Here is a 12,339-nt window from a genome sequence, read left to right on the forward strand (position 1 = left end):
TATTCCTAGCATTAACGGCTTATATAGCGCTTTATAGAAGTTAATTACTAATATAAAGCCTTAATAATAAATACAACTTCTTTTTTAAATTAGGCGTCAATATAGCCATTAAAAAGATTAATTAATATATATAGTTCTTAGCTATAGATAGGAGTTTTACTTCCTATTTTAATTCGCCTTAAAGTATAATTAAAAACGTATTAAGCTTACTAGTAAGCTTAACCACTACTATAATATAGGCCTTAAGTCTATTACGATTAATTTTAATAATAGTAATAAGCGGAATATTATTATTTCCAATTCTCTTAACTAGTAGCTTAAAATTAGTTAAATTCTTTATCTAATAATTACTAGAATTACTTTTAATATATTCTCTATCCTTATAATAAACTCTATATATATAAACGAGCCTTTAATTAAGATAAAAGAATTATTATTATTAAGCGTAATAGACTATTAGCCGATATAATTAAAGTAGATTAATATTAGGAGTAGCAGTTAATTAAAGGCCTTTTATTAAGTAGTTTAATTAACTATATTAACTCTAGTAGAGCTTTAACTATACCTTAGTTAATAAGCTTAAATATTAATCTTATTAGCTATAAGCTAACTTTAGAGGTAAAAAGGCTAGCTTAGTGGGATATATTTAATAGAGCTTTATATTTAATTAAATCTAATATAGAAATAAAGCCTTTAGAGCCTTTACTACCAACTATTCTACCTATTTTTTTTTAAAGCTTTTATAGGTATATAGAATAAATTTAGCTATATTTAATTACTATAATAGATAGATTAAGGTTAAATTTTAATTAGGTTAAATTAATATTTATATATAAAGAGGTACTACTAAAATCCGCAATAAAATACTATAAAGTCTATACTACTTTCCTAATTAGGACAGCTAGCTGGCAGCTTCACAGTCAGCGTACATTGTCCGACAGTCAGCGGGCAGCGAGCGATCCAATTGACGCAGTCAGTCAGCTATTTTTCTCAAGATCGCAGCTAAGCTGACTGTTGGACACACTGCGCAGATACTACTAGTGTAGTAGTTAATTTCGTTAACTAGGATAATGGGCTATAAGTATCTCTAGGAAGGGATATATTCTTATTAATCTTTAAGGACATCTCTAACGTTAGTAAAATAGTAAAAGATTAAAGAAATTAGTATAATAAAGCTAGAGAAACCATCCGAAAGTCCTAAGAATAAGGTGTTTTTAATAGTCTACTTAAACACGCGGTCTTCTATTACTTCCTTTTTACCGTCTAAAAGCTTACCATCTACCCACTTTATAAAGTAACGGCATAAGTTAATAAGGCCCTAATTAATAGGCTTAAACATTTAGGACGCGGCATTAAGAACACTACTTAACTATAGCTAACTAATTTCGCGCTCGCGCCGAAGATGCTAGGAAGGGTAATATTAGACTAGGTGGTAAATAAGTATAGCTTAGGAAGACACTTAGCTAGCTTCCTTATTCTAAATAAAAACCTACCGCTAAGAAGTAGGAGAGTAACTACTATAGGATTAGAGGTTACTAATATTAGAATTAGATAAGTAGGAGAGAGCTTAGCTCTTATACTGTAAATATATTTATAATATACTTCTAATATAATGAATCCTTTAGCCTTTTAGCCATTAACACCTATTTAAGGAGGAGGCGTTAGCATTATACCAAGTCCGTCCTAATAAGGATTATCTATATTAGTTAACTCGCCCTTATTATCTATAAATAAGAGCATTCTCGTAGCTAAAACGCCTGTTGGCTCGCCCTTACAGCTACCAGTATCTTTATTAAAAAGGAATCTAAGAAAAGGGCTAATAATTGCTTACCTAGAAGTAGGAGGGCTAGGAGTAGAATTAATATTTAATAAGAACGTTATTAAGCCGGGAGATAATAAGGAGTATATTAAGGAGGCCGTAGATACTATAGCGATACTCTGCGTAAAATAAGGGTATAACTATAAGGATAATATACCCGCTTATCTTAAGGCGTCCCTAAACTAAACTACTAAAATTAAACCAACTAAGGTTATAAAGCTCTTATATAGTTAGTATAAGATAGCTAGTTCTAATCTAGAGATATATAAGGTCTGCTAGATATATATATATAAGCTATAGGAGGATGTATAGGTTTAGCAATAAAGGGTTTAAACTATGCCGCACTGTATTATAGACTCTGTTTAATATATTACGCTTATAACTACCTTAGCACTATAAAGACCGATCCTACTACGTACTCTTAGTTTAGAAAGGCTTATAGACCTTTAGTTCCGTCTAATTCCTTAGAACTATATAAGTTTATTTATAACTTAGCGCTAAGGTTTTTATATAATAGAGAGGCTTTACTTAATTAGATGATATTACTAGAAGACCAAGAAGTATAACAGCGAGAAAGATCTATAATTTCGAACGTATTTAGATAGTGGTGGGATTTTAGTATCTTAGCGATAATTAATAAGGAAATGTGTATATACCGCTACTATTAGCGTCTAATTAATAGGCGGCCAAACTATGGCTAGTTAAGAACAATAGTTTACGGTCTTTACTAATAGGTAATAAGATAAGACCCTTAGTATTATTATCTCTATTACGCTCTTAGACCTAATAGCTAGTAGCAACTTATTTCCTACCCTTATTATATAAAATTTGCGGTTAAAGGAGACTCTATAGCTTTCCGTTACATTAACGTTAATATTCCCTCGCTCTTTAAAAGTAGATATAGTGCTAATATAATTTAAGGGAGCGTTTCTCTAAATAATAAGACTAAGGATAATTATATAATTATCCTACCCGGTATATATTACTACCTAAAATTATAGTAGGAGGATCTTAAGGCGCGAGGATTAACTAAGGGCAACGGATTTATTTATAAGATCTCTAACTAAGACTGGACTACTAAAGACGTAGAAAAGTATACAACCAACTAGGTAGCTTAGCTATATAAGAAAGGAGATATACGTATAACTATACCTTACCTTCCTTATAGAGCGAAAGGACCTTTAACTAGAACCTGGCAAATAATGCTACTATAGTTTATTAGTATTTAGGACAATTATAATAACCTTAAGGTTACTAAAGGAGGTACTTAGGCAGAGTTGGTAGATATGCACTAAGACTTAAAAGCGCCGCCCTATACACCATCTAGACATGCCAATCTCTACAGCGCGATTCTATATCGCTTCCCTGTAGTAGTTAAGCTTATAGCTGCCAGCGCTCTATCCAACGCCCTTCTTAGTAAATGACAATAGGATTCTCTAGTGGTAATTTAAGATCGCAACCTTTTTCTTAATGGTAATAGGAATGAAGTTAGGAAATAGATACATTCCTACTATTTTAGGGCCGTTAAGAATTATAAAGATATATTTAAGCTAATACGTGCGACTAAAATGGAGCGCTTTAATAGCCGCTTATACTTCTACTGCGTTAACAATAGAATTGATCCTTTAACTATTACGGTAGATCTAAGTAAAGTACCCCTAATTATTATAGAAGGATAGAGTTATATAGAGTTGCCTAAAGAGTTATGGGATAGAATTAAGTAAATAGAAGGACGCGAAAGAGCTATATTATCTAAGAGCCGCCAGTCTAATATATCTTATACTGCCTAGCTAGGCGGATAAGAATAGTCTTATTTAACTAGAACGGAGTCTCCTCGTTTACTATCTCGGGTTTATAGTAAAGGTAAGGAACGCATGCGATTACCTACTACGCCTTCGTTTTAAATATAAGGAGTTTTAGAGTTTCGGAAGTCATTAGGGGACGACAACTTAGGTGGGGGAGGTATATAGTAGTGTAATTTAGCCCCCTAGATTTAATATTTAGATTAGGCGTAGCTTTAGGAGAGCCTAGGCCTTCTATAAGTTATATAGATTGGTTTAAAGCCCTTAAAGTCTTTAATAACTTAGGCGACACTAACAGACACACAATTTTCCTTTAATATACTCTTTTCTTTCTCTTCTTACTACTTAATTCTAACTAATAGTGACTAACTAATAGACTAACCGACCGATTAACAGACAGCACTAAGACTTTCTTATCTTAGAGAGGTTGTACCCTTTTACACTATTATTATAAATCGGCTTTATAATTGTACTTACGGACCGTAATTAAGATATAAATATATTGTACTAGTCCTTAATTAAGTGTAAATAAGTAACCTAAAGTATACTAGCTTCTAAACTATATGCACTAGCCTATAGCTTTAATATAGTAGCCGCAATTAAATTAACAGTTTAGAAGATTCTATAGTTGGAGTAGTTACCCCTAGTCTTATATACTGATTTAAAGTCCCTTTATAACTACCTAGTTAAACTAGGTATAACATAAGAGAAGAGGCTTATGGTCAACCTAATGTGCTTATATTAGGCCTATAAACGACGTAAGATTATAAAGGTTAAATAAATTAGCGGTGGAAATAACTTAGTAGACGCTATAACTAAGGCAAAGCCGTATTAAGCCCTTAAAACCCTAATTAATATAAATAAGCTTAACCTAAAAGTTATAAAATGGGTATAATGGGACTAACGGAGTACCTATAGTACGCCTACAGCCTATTAGAAGGCCGTACGGCTTATTATACGGCCTATTCTATAGACTGTAAGCTATTAGGTAGAAAACGGTAGAAAGCTACGGTGGAAGTTAGTAGACTTATATAACCTGCCAAATTCTGCTATATTCTGCTAGGGTAGTTAAACTAACTAATTATGATTTTCTATCCCCAGGATGGAAAATTGCTATTAGCTTACTTAGCACTGGCGCCTTAACGGCCCTTAAGATCTGACTTACAGCTCGTCTACGGCCCGTTAAAAGGCTGTACAGTTTATTTTACGGACCGTAAGTAGGACTTACGGCTAGCTTGGGGTACTATTTGGAAGGTAGCCTAAAAGGCACCCTAGGAGGGATTTCCTATATATTTTCTTATGTGTTTTATGGTTCTATTAAGGCAATTACAGAGGCTATATATAAGTAGTTTTATTTTCTAAGTACCGCTAGTGTATAATTATAGCACCTAGTATATAAACGCGTATTTACGCGTTTATACACTAACTACCTACGTGCTAACTAATTAGGGGGGAGGCGCGTCAGTATATAGACTATGTAGTCTACCTTAATAGAATCGACAGTTACTACCATCTAAATGAGTATACAATACTATACGTATTTCGTGCCCCTGGATATAACTCGCCTTATATTATTAAGTTAATACAAATAATTACCTCCTTACGCCCTTAACCCTTACGATTAATTACGTAACGTCTTATAGACTCCTTAAATACATACGCTCTATAGCTACTACCCCCGTTTTACAATATTACGTTACGCCTTTTTACTACTAACGCTTAGCGTATAACTAATTCTACGTCTTTATAATATTATAGGAGCTACTAAAAGCAGTGTATCTATAAATTACCTTACTTTATACTTCTAAGGAACCTATAATAGTAAGATAATATTCCTTACTAGCTACTATATTAAACCTAAAGAACAATTTAATACCTATACTTAACCTATAACGCCAATCAATCCTAGGAGAATTTAATTTATTAGCCCTAGCCTTAACCCCTAAGGAGATAGACACTAATAATGTCTTATTTTTTATTTATTATATAACTATAGATAAGTAAACGGAAGGGTTACTACTTATTAAAATTAAAATATAAGACGCCGAGACGTTTATAAAAATGGTAGTATAAGACCCTAATAAATATTACCGCCTTTTATAGAGCTACTACCTAAAGCTTATATAAGCTAAGATATATACTGCCTAAAATCGCGATATTATCTAAGACCTATAAGCTTATAAGGCGCTCACTGATAATATACGTTAAGAAACTAAAAATAACCTCTGCGTGTCTAAACGCGACGTTTAATAGTTAAAGAAGAATAAGATTATACTAATTGCTACAGTTACTAAAAAAAGGCATAATTAAATACCTATAATCTTAGCTTAATAAGCATATTCGTAATAATGCTAGATACCTCTCTACTATATATAACGCCACCTAAGTCTCTATACCCCTAATAACTTTACCTATTTAACACTTAATAGAGGGTTGGCGCTAAGTAGCTTTACCTAATAGGAACCCCTACTAAAGCAGTAATAATAAAAGCTATAATAATTAGACCTAAACTGCCACTATAGGGTCTAATATATGCTACTCTAATCCCTTAGTCTTTTAGGGAGACTATAAGGAATATAGTTACTAAAAGATATAAATCCGCGAAAAACTAACTTAAAGCGCCTACCTTTTTCCTATAGAAGACACTAAGATTAGTTACATTATTAGGCGAATAAAGGGTATACTATTTAATAGACTCTTTGCCTAATAGGAGACTAGTAGCCCCTAAAAGCAGTAGTCTTACTAAAAAGTCCTTAATAACCTCAACCTACTAGCCACTAACCGAGCTAAACTACGTGCCCTAAAGATAAGCCCTATTAAATTATTTAATAAGTTCTGTATTAAATTCTAAAAATATACTAAAGCCCTTACCTAAGATAATACTAAAGACTAAGAGGATTTCCTTAAAAAAGTTACTTATCGCTTTAGTTACGCAGCTACTAGCTATAACTATAACAATATTTATAAAATAGTAGCAGCCCTACGGAAGATTAAATAACAACTAAATTAGATTACTACTACTAACCTTTACTTAAAGACCTCTCTATAGAAGCCCTCTGGGCCTACTAAACCTATATATACTAAGCCACTAACGCCTACTACCTTAAGTACTACTAGAGCTAACATTAACCTCTCTATACCAACCTTTCTGTAAAAACTCCTAGATGGAGAGCGCGAGCTACTCTAAAAACTAGGACGCTGCTATAAATGCCATTAAGAAGGCTATTATTATAATAACCTAAACTACCTAATAGCTAGGTTTAGTACTTACCGCCTAATACCCAACTTAATACCCTAAACACTAAATATATTACTACGCGCTATTACCATATAAGATAAAAATATAGTAATAGTAGTAAAATCGAATATAAAAGCAGAAAATACTAAGTCCTAGCCCTAAGTTATAGGTTAAGACGCCTTAATAATAAAGGGATCTATATATCGGCCTATTTAATAGATAACTTAGTAAAGATAAACAGACGGAAATAGATAGTTTTACCTATAATAGGAACTACTGCTAAAAAATAATATAAAAGCCGTTCTATAATAAACTACGGAGCTACTAACTAATTTATAGATACCTAACTTGTGCGTACTTATAACATACCTACCTTATCCCTTACTAAAGCCCGCGCCCTATAACTTACTAATAGTAGTTATACTGTATAAAAGATTACCTATATAGTATAACTTTACTTAGATATAAACGGGTACTAGAAAGAGCTCTAAGCCTATATTATACTACTTACTAACTACCTTATTATCCTTAGAATAAGCTAGCTTAAATAATATAACCCTACTATTAACTAGGAAAAGAGAGAAGTAACCTTTAACTCTAAATACTATAGAGAGACTTGCCTAGGACATAGCCTAGCCGCCTCTATTTACTTACTAGGATATTAACCTAAGAAACCCCTTATTATTCTACCTATAACTAACTACTATTATATAAGTGCCGCAGCCTTCTACCGTATAGCACGTAGGAAAGGCTAGGCTATTACTATAGCTTTCTAATTATAATTATATAAGCTTAATAAAGAATAAAACTATATTCTCTATAGTAATAAAATAGATATAGTTAACCTTCTAGAAAATAACGCCCCTATAAAACTTTACGGACTTTTACCTTTAGACTTTAAGAAGTTTATAAAACTTAAAAAAAGACTTACTAATAAAGAACTCCGCAGGCTCCTTCCTAAGAGGTACTATAACTTTATCGATATATACTTATAAAAGGGCGTAAATATACTCCCCCTACATTAACCTAATAACTATACTATTAATATTAAACAAGGAAAAATGCTACTTTATAAAAGACCCTACCTAATATTAAAAGACGAACTTTTAGTTATAAAAAAAGTATATTAACAAGTACCTTAATAAAGGGTTTATTTGTCCTAGTATATTACTAATAGCTACCCCTATCCTTCTTACTAAGAAGCTAAAAGGAGGTATGTAATTCTATATTAACTATAAAGGGCTTAACGCCATTATAATTAAAAATTAATACCTAATACCGCTTATATGGGAAACCCTTAAGCGGCTTAGCTAAGCCAAAATCTATACTAAGCTTAATATTATTGCCGCCTTTAACTATTTCTAAATACAGGAAGGTAATAAATAGAAAACCATATTTGTATTACGCTTTAGCTAATTTAAATATACTATTATACCCTTTAGCGTATATAATAGCCTAGGCACCTTTTAAAGTTATATTAATAACGCCTTATAGGACTACCTTAATGACTTCTACTTTACGTACCTGGACGATATACTTATTTATAATAATAACCCTTTTAAGTATACTAAATATATTTAAAAAGTCCTATAGCGCCTTAGGGACGTAGGACTTTATATTAATATAAAGAAATGCGAATTTTTAGTTATAGAAGTAAAATACCTTAAACTAATTATAACTACTAAGGGTGTCTATATAGACCCTAAGAAGGTATATATAATTACTAAATAGTAAGCCCCTAACTATATTAAGGACGTATAAGCCTTCTTTAGTTTCGCTAACTTCTACTAGAAATTTATATATAACTTCTTAGGCGTAGTAGCACTACTTATAGTAATAATGCGAATAAAGGGCCTTTTTATAAAAGGAAGAAAAACGCACCTACGCTTTACCTAAACGCCTAAATACGAGAAGGCGTTCTAAGACCTTAAAAATACCTTTACTAAAGCACCTATTCTAGCTTACTTTATACTAGGATAATAACTTTATCTTAAAATTAACTCCTTAGACTATATTAATATAGGCGTTCTTTCTTAAATAGGTAATAACAGTCTTTTTTACCTAGTCGCATTCTACTTATCTAAGCTTATACTATAAAAGTATAATTATAAGATCTATAATAAAGAACTCCTTATAATTATATAAGTGTTTAAAGAATTCTAACTAGAACTCTTCTTAGTAGAGCCTAACTAACTAACTAAAGTCCTTACAGACCATCGTAACCTTAAGTACTTTATAATTATAAAGTAGCTAAACTAACGCCAAGTATATTAGAACGAGTTCCTCTCTAGTTTTAACTTTAAAATTATATATAGACTAGAAGTATAAGGTACTAAACCTAATAGCCTAATACGCCGCTTGTAAGACCTTCCTTAGTCTAGGGGTAACCCTTATAATTAGTTCCAATAATAGACGATCCTAAAAGCACGAAATTTAGCCTTAGGTATACTACCTATAATAGAGCTAATTATACCTTAGCTTTATACTACAGAACTAAAGTTACCTTTTAAAATTAATAAGCTTATTACTACGGTATATAACACCTCTATTAACCTATTACTATATTAACTTATTACCGCAAAGACCGCTAGCGCCTATACGCTACCTACTAACATCTAAAGCTTAGGCTAGATTAATATAGCAGCCTTAGAAGTAAAAGAGAATAGGCTCTATTATAGAGGTCGCCTATTTATCCCTAACTTAGAAAATCTATAACGGCAACTAATCTAAATAGCCTACGACCTTTAATTAAGCGGCTACTTAGGTAGAGGAGGAACCTATAAGCTTCTTAGCCGATACTACTTCTAGCTAAAAATAATAAACTTAGTTAAATGCTTTATAGGCGCCTGCTATAGTTATAAGCAAACCTTTACTACATATACAACCTTACTAAAAGGTAGCACCACTCTCTAAAACTTACGCATACCCATCTTACCATTAAAAACAATCGATTTTCTAACTTTTAAGACCTAATTCCTACTGCCTAGCGAGCTAGAGGTGGATTTATTTGTCATTTTACGCCCTTTTCCTAATAGAAAAATTTCTTTAGGGGTGGCCCTAGCTTATAAGCGAGGCACGGACAGGAATACTAAAACTACTACCACTACTACTAATACTAAAACTACAAAATAGGGGCTAGTTTCTCTACTACCTCTTAGCCTAATCTCTCCAGAAATCTTCTAGTAGGATTAGTAAGGAGAAAAGGGTATAAGGATAGTAAAAACTAGAAAAACCCCCCTATAAGACACAAAATGCCAAGGCCCAGTAGGCCAAAAAAAAACCTCCTATAGAAATAAGTGATAATAAGTCTATATCTACATTTACTTTCTCTAGCCTATTTAGGACAGGAGAAAAAAGAGGACATCCTTAGTCTTTTACTAAAAAAGAAAACCAAAAACCTGTAAAAAAGATAACTAAACTAATAACTTTTACGGCTGGTATACCTAGTATATCTTTCTCTCCCCTTTCTCCAGAACAATACCTATAAAAGGCTTTAGATAGCCTAACCCAGGCCTATAAAGGGCTAGAAGAAGAAAAAGAAAAAGTTAAAAAAGAATAAGTTAAACAGCTAGAGGACTATACACGTAGTGTCCTAGTAGGAGAAAACCCCTTTATAAAAGGAAAAGAAAAGACAAAAGATGTCCTAAAAGGACTAGTTAAAGAAGTAAGAGCTCTCTATAAGGAGGTAGCCTCTACTAAAAAAACCTACGCAGAGAGGCTAAAGAAGGACCTCCCTACTTCGTCCTCTCTACCCCTTTGTCACTACCATTTCCTACTCCTTCTACTTCTACTAAAAGTAAGAAAAAGCAGCTATAAGAAAGAAAGCCAGTCTTAATTATAGACTAAAAGGATTAACCTTTAAATACCTTCTCTATACGAAACAAAGTCAATNAACTATTTGCATNAANACTNNAAGTAGAAAAACCTNTTTTAGNATCNATANCTAGAACTAAAGGAAAANAAAATATTCTCCTTANAACTACGGAAGAGTATAATGCGGATTTCCTAGTTAAATATAAGGAAATCTAGCATAACTGCTTTACCTTTTAAAGAGAATAAAAACTAGAACTATGGGTTTAAATTATAGCCTATAGGGTTCCTACCCTACCTTTCCTAGGAAAAGGAGGCTCTAAGCTTCTAAAAGAAGAAATTAAGACCTTTAATCCTATAAGGATATAAGGACTACCTAGATAGATCTTATTTAGTATAAAAAGATATAATCGATAGACCAGATTTAGCTTTATAGTTTTTACTATAAAGAACAAAGAAAAAAGATAAGAAATCCTTAAGTAAAAAGATATCTTAATTACAGGTACAGCTACTAAGGTAGTAAAATACCTCGAAGTCTTTCCTACTACGTAGGGTACGAGCTGCCCAGTATGGCTAATAGGCAGCGTTGCTAGCAGCTAGCTGCTTATATAAGCAGTCAGTTAGCGTATATAGTTATAATAGTTAGTTAGCAGTAAGACTGCAGCGAGCTGATAGCTCGCTGCATAGGTGGTAAGAAAGGATGGTGTTTTGAAGCTTTTAGTAGAGGTTAAAGATTTAAGGGTCTTCGGCTAAAATTCGGGCGGGAAACCCCTGGGATATTTATATAAAATAGTATAGTTTTCTCCAAATTCCCCGTCGCGTATATAAACGCGTTTACATTAACCTTTTTATTACTACGGAAAATGCAACGTACCTTACATTTTACTAGCTAGCTAACTAGTAGAGCTTCTTCCTCTACTCCTTCCTTATTAAGTTCACAATCTACGCGTTAATTAAGCTCTTTAGTATCCCACAGGCGTTACGGATCTACTGCTTCTACTCCCCTTGTAATTAAAGACACGCCCGAATTAAATAAGCAGAATAACTTTATATTACGAGATTCTCTATTAATTGGCCAGAACTATAGCTGTATCTTTCCTATTAACTAGGACAATTTTTACCTAGGTAAGTACGGTAAGCTTACTAGTAAATATAGATACTAAATTATTAACAAGCGGTCACTCTTAAAGAACTTTATTATATTAATAATATGGAAGTATAGAGCAGATCTATTCTGGGATAGGCTAGAAAGTAAGAAGAGACTCTAGTTGTGTAAAATCTGCCATCTAGCTTAAAGACCAGCTGTATTACTTATAATTAACGGCACGGATTATATCGTTGGCTATTTAAAATTAAAATATTGTCTTATTCTTAATTACAATAGCTATAGTAGTACTCTATAAGCACTATCCAAACTAAATGCTTAAGTCTCTCCTATACCCAGCGGCAGCGAACGCCAGCTGTTTTAGGTAGCTGGCTATATACAAGCCTATGTTAATTAGACGATCCTATAGGATATTATATTTCGGCAAGCTATAAGTACTTATACCCGCGTATTGCTTATATTTAACCGTCCTTAAATACAAGAGTGTCTTATATATTCGCATATATTACTAAGTAACTAGATAAAATCTATCTTTAAGCACCAACGCTTTAATATTAAAGACCTC

The sequence above is a fragment of the Cenococcum geophilum genome (assembly GCF_001692895.1).
Source record: "Cenococcum geophilum 1.58 unplaced genomic scaffold K441scaffold_45, whole genome shotgun sequence".
Lineage (NCBI taxonomy): Eukaryota > Fungi > Ascomycota > Dothideomycetes > Gloniales > Gloniaceae > Cenococcum > Cenococcum geophilum.